Genomic DNA, 6,000 nt, shown 5'->3' on the forward strand with positions numbered 1-6,000 from the left:
TGCTGCTGGTATCTCATTCAGCCGCCAGCTGAAGGTCACTTCAAAGGAGATTTTTGTAACTAATTTAGTAGCAGTTTTCACCCCCAGGTGTGTCATGATGTTTCTGTTTACCCCGACTTCCTTCACCTTTGCCACAGTTGCAAATAAAAACATTTGTTTAACGACTTAACTGATTAAATAAAGATTCCACTGCTCCATCTTTTGGGACATCTTGGTATTATACCAGCCCCGCCCTGGTTTACTCCACTTTAACAGCTGCTTCTTCACATTCTGTTGATAGTTTTAGTTCATTTTGGAAGATTTTAAACTATTTTTAAAACCCACAATTTTTTGAGGATGTTGTTGTATTTACTTTATTGAAGCCTGGCTCGGAGACTTTTCCTAACAACAACACAAATCTCCTCCTTGCGTTTTCACTCCTGGTGTTCTTTGACCTGTCGGGTTCCGGGGAATCTTTCGTGTTTCAGCCTGTGTAGCTCCACCCACTCGAACCCCAGGCTGCAGTGACCCCACCCTCCCACCCCCGAAGCTGTCTCCAGGTCGAATGCTTAAACGCATGCCTGAAAAGCTCAGCCGTGATTTCACATGCCCTGCTGTCACTACTCTCTGCAGCCACTGACAGATTGTCAGGTAGAGTTCTGCAGGACACGCCCTCCGAACCATGAGTGAGCTGTTGTGCAAGCAGTGAAACACTCTACTGCAAGGTTTTCTGCTGTGTCCTTTAATAGTTTGCACCAAATTTATGTTCCTATGCATGATAAAAAATCTTCATCATGTGCGAGTTTATTGCTCAAACATTTTCTGTTAGTGCAACTTCTCTTTTGTCTTCTTGTTGCATTTCCTCCCTTTTTCCTGTCTGGAGTCTAAAGCAGTGATTCTGTTACCCACAGACAGATATCCTGGTCTAAGAACATTTTAAACTGTCCATGAGAGCAGTGCTTGAGTTTTGGATTGGTAACAAAAAGGGGGGGTGTGTAACGGGCCACTTTCCCCTCCTGTAAAGAAGAGTCTCTTTGTGTTGTTCGACATCACTCTGGAGTCATTTTGGTTCTCTTCATGTTTCCTTCCTTTAATTTTATGTGTTTTTGTGTCTCTTTGTTATAGTTTTGTTCTACACAGCACCGTCAACTTCATGTTTTAGGGGTTTTTATTCCCAGTTTACTTATTTATTGGACATTTTGAGCATCTTTTCTTTACCATTTTCCACTTTTTTGCTGTGGCTTTGTCATCTGCTTGGATTGGTGGACTTCGTTGTCCTTTAACATTTCTTTTTGATCAATTTGAGTCTTTTTGTTGGACTTTTGGCAATTGGCTGTTGGAATTTGTTTGTTGTCTCTGCTTCTGTGTGTTTTTGCAGTTGTGTCTTTCATGTCATTTTCCTTTTTGAAGCTCGTTGCCATTGTGAGCCACCTTTAGTTGTTAGTGTCCTTTCAGTTTCTTCATGGTTGACTTTTTAGAGCTTTTTGTGATTGTGTTCTTTTTTCTCTTTGTGGTTGCTTTGTGTTTCAGTTTCTTTGTGGGGGTTTTTTGTCTCATGATCTTTCCACATTTCTTTTTGGTCTTGTTGTATGTTTATTGCCTCTCATCTTCTTGCAACTGCTCTCTGCAGTCAGTTTGTGTCTCCGTGGACATTGTTACTTTATGTTTAGTTTGTGGCAGTCTTGCTATCGTCTTGCTTTGTGGTTGTGTTGCAATATTTCTGTTGTTGTTTTGTGTCTGGCGTCTTTGCTCATATTTAGCAAACCATATTTTTGTGTTTAGTTTTTCTTGTGTGTATTTTTAGAGCTGTAATTTCTTCTTTGCCACCTGTTCAGATTTCTTCAGTATTGGAACTTGTGACTGATCTTTCTGTGGTTGTTCTTTGCAGACAGTTTGTGTCTCTTTGTGGCTGCTTTGTCTGAGTCATCGTGGCACTTCTTTTTGCACAGTTTCTTTTTCTTTTTGGTGTCTCTTCTGCCATTTTGCGCCTTTTATAATTGTTTTCTGTCTCTTTTTGGTTGCTTCCCATACTGCTCTTCATTTTGTCTGTAGTCATTTTTCGTCTTTCTTTTACGATGTCTGTGTCTCGTTGTGGTTGGTTTGCGTCTCATTTTTCTGATACGTCTGATTTTTCAACAGTAAATGTTAATTTCCCTCCCAAACCCTGCAACAGGTCTCTTCTAAAATCGTAAGACGACTGTTTGAACCCAGTTTTTCCTCATTTCCACCACTGCATCTGTGACAATGTGACAATTTTGAGAACCAAAGTTCACAGAAGTTGGAGTTTTTTACTAGGCAGGTTTTGTATTAATGAGTTTTTTGCATTCCCCCCTCATATAGCCACTGACAGTTGTGATTCAAACTTTGGGAATAGCAAGTTTTGTGGTGCTATGCCAGCGGTTTTTGTGGGAAAATGTGTGGAACCGGTTCTAGATTCAGCACCTGAACTACGCTGGTGAGACAAGTTGGGGCAGGATCATCCTGGCAGTCCAGTTAAATGGAAAACAGATAAGAGCATAATATTAAGAAAGGTCAACTGAACAAACAACGACCAGTTTTAAAGCTTTTATTTTGAAAATTGTAGCTTTTACACATTGTGATGTTTGTTTCGCAGAGACAGCTGCTGATTTGTGAGATACTTTCCAAAAGATACAATATGTTTGTGATTTTGTAAGAAAGCATTTTCTTTATTGAAGAATATTTAAATATTAAACTCGTTAAGTTGGACTTAATGGGACTAAGCTTTCCTCTCACACTTACAGATCTGCCCCGGCTTGCTCTCAGACTCAGGAACACTGCAGCGTGCCTGCTTATGGTCACAAATCGACAACCAATTATTGAGAACAAAATAAAAATAATAACTGTAGTAATACTAGTAATAAAGTAAGTGGGCTGATGTTCCCAGGACACGCCTCATTCAGTGATGTCAATCAAGGCAGGTATTTCCCGCACACTCCCATACACACAAAAGCGCGTTGTCTGGCAACGCTCTGAAGTTTCATGGTGGTCGTGTTTATTTTTCATGGACTGGATTTGGCTTTACTGAGGTTCACATGGGTGGCAGGTTGCAGTGCTGTGGTTACCATGGTCACCTATCAGCCAAAAGGTTCCTGGTATGAGCCCTGCCCTCAAAGGGCTGGTCTTTAGTGTGCGTTCCCTCTGGGTATTCCCACAGAACAGGAAAAACATGCATGCTGATCACAGGTGAGAGGCAGATAACATGCTCCACATGTGTGCTGACGAAGACCAGAGGGCGGGCCCACATTACACCGGTTTTAGAATCGCTGCACTGGCTCCCTGTGTGTTTCAGGATCGATTTTAAAGTTCTTTTACTGGTTTTTAAATGTCTTAATGGTCTCGGGCCTTCTTATCTCTCAGATCTGCTTTTACCATATGAGCCCTCGCGGACCCTGAGGTCCTCTGGTACTGGCCTTTTGATTGTCCCTAAAGTCAGGACACATACTCACGGAGAGGCAGCTTTTCAGTGGTATGGTCCTCGTCTGTGGAACAGCCTGCCGGAGGAGCTCAGGGCCGCAGAGAACGTACATGTTTTTAAGAACAGGCTCAAGACCCACCTTTTTAATTTAGCTTTCACCTAACGTTTATTTATTTTATGCTTATTTATTCTATCCGGTTATTCTATTGATATTATTAATTTAGGCTTTACCTAATATTTATTGATTTTATTCTTATTCATTTTTTATCTTCTTACTCTATTTATATTTGTTTGTTGTGCTGAAACATGAAAAGGGTCAAACACAGCATACCTTTGGCATCACCGCATGTAAAGCATGGGTGTGTGGCGCCATCAAGTGGAAGAAGTGAGACCTACAAGCAGAGAGATCTGGGTACAGTGGAAGGTTTTCTGAGGTAATGCTAATAAATAGCCCTGATAAAAACCGAGCGCTCACGTGTGATGAAGGCACACACAGTGAGACTGTTCACTGCTTCATTACTCGGCCACATCTGGCAGATGTTATGAGATGTGGTGGCTTTTACCCTATTCTGGATCCAAAGCCTTTGTAAAACACAGAAATGCAGTTTGGTTTAATTTCAGTCTTCTCTAATGGCTGCAGAGCTCCAAATACATTACATTAGTGTGGCCCGTGAAGATCTTTTGTCTCTGTGCGCTCTCTTTATCACACTCATGTGCAGTTGAGTTGCTTCTTTAGAAGAAACTACCTGCAAGGCTAAAGTGAGGTAGAATGGTTCCCATATAAAGATTGTTCAGTTTATTTGGACTTAAAGTTCAAAACGAGCCCAGAAATTCATTTTTAAAAGATGTGAATGCTTTTTTGACTAAAGCAAAACCTCTTTATCCATTAATAAAATTAATAACATTATTATTAATAATAAATGTATTTATATAGTACAGCATCACAGGTTGAATCAAAGCCACATATTAAGGTTATGTATACATGTTTGAGCAACCATGTGGTCACACATTCATTCCAACATGCACACTTCCATGGTCCAAAATAAAAGGGGAAAATCAGGGGAAAGCTAACCTGCAAAACCGAGTTTTCAGTTGTCACTTAAAACAGCTGACCTGAGGACTTCAAAAACATGATCGCCTCTGGTTTTAAAACCAGAGGGAGGGTCAGAGGAGACCCTGGTTTGCGGATAAGAGAGCAGTGATAAGGTCTCAGAAGCTCCGCTATAGAAACACGGGTCTGTGCGTTTTTATTTCTCAGTAACGCCTTTGTTACTATTACTATTATTACTATTATTACTTCATTTACCTTCAGCTGCATCTTTTAGCTGTTCTCCCATCAGCAGCAGCTGAAAGCTGAAAGAGAAAGCTGATATAGTGATTTTGAATAAACAGCTGAAGCTCAGCTTTAATCCTCACTGAGCGTTTTCTCTATATTCTGGCATCTTTCTGCTTCCTCCTCTGGTTTCCTTCTCAGCTCTACTACAGATAACTACCACCAGCTGATGAGAGCCTCGAGGCATTTAGCCACAATGTTCTAATTATATATTGCAATTTAATATACACTCACTGGTCATTTCATTAGGTACACCTGTTCAGCTGCTCAAGAACACAAATAGTTTTTCACATAATCACATGTCAGCAGCTCATTGTAGTTTTGCATTCCCAGGTCCAAAGTGTCTTCACTCAGTCCTAGCTAGCCATCTGTATTTAGTATTTAGTATTTATTTATTTATTGTCATTGTCAAGAACAATGAAATTGCGTTTGGGGCTTCCATACAACCCAAAAAAAAGAAGAAAATAATAAATACCCCTTAAAACCCAAGTGTACATATTTAACCCAGTGTGACTCCAATGCAATAAGACAATCCTTAGCAATAATGTTCGTAAAAATTCAGACAAAGACCTGAGAAACATGACAAAATACAACAATGCACCCATTCAATATTATTGTACTGTGAGATATGATATCAGATATGATAGTTATCTATTTAAGAAAGAGGGGGGGGGGCAGGAGGGGAAGAGAATAAAGATATGATGCACCAATGCAGACCAGTTCATTGCTATTAAGAAGTTGGATATGGTTATTGTCCGTGAGAGGGGGGCAGAGAGTTCAGGAGCCTCACAGCCTGTGGATACAGGCTGTTGGCCAGTCTGGATGTTCTGGCCTGTATAGACCTGTACCTTCTCCCTGAGGGCAGCAGATGGAAAAGGTGGCGCGCAGGGTGATGTTGGTCCCGTAGGATACTGTGCACCCTCCTCAGACAGCGAGTGGGGAAGATATTACTGATCTCTGGCAGACTTGTTCCAATAATTCTGCCAGCTTCTTTCATCACCCGCTGGAGTGCTTGCTGATCGGCCTTGGTGCAGCTGGGGAACCACACTAGAAATCCATACGTCAGAACGCTGCTGATGGCACAGTTGTAGAAGTTCAACATCAGAGATCTGGGAATGTGTGCGCTCCGCAGTCTCCTCAGGTAGTAGAGGCGCTGTTGGGCCTTCCGTACAACTGAGGTGATATGGTTGCCCCAGGACAGGTCCTCGGTCACAGTTACCCCCAAGAATTTAAAACTGCTCACCCTCTCCAC

This window comes from Diplotaxodon limnothrissa, linkage group LG9, assembly GCF_057381915.1.
Source record: "Diplotaxodon limnothrissa isolate DT_005_m linkage group LG9, D_limnothrissa_male_GT1.1, whole genome shotgun sequence".
Taxonomy (NCBI): domain Eukaryota; kingdom Metazoa; phylum Chordata; class Actinopteri; order Cichliformes; family Cichlidae; genus Diplotaxodon; species Diplotaxodon limnothrissa.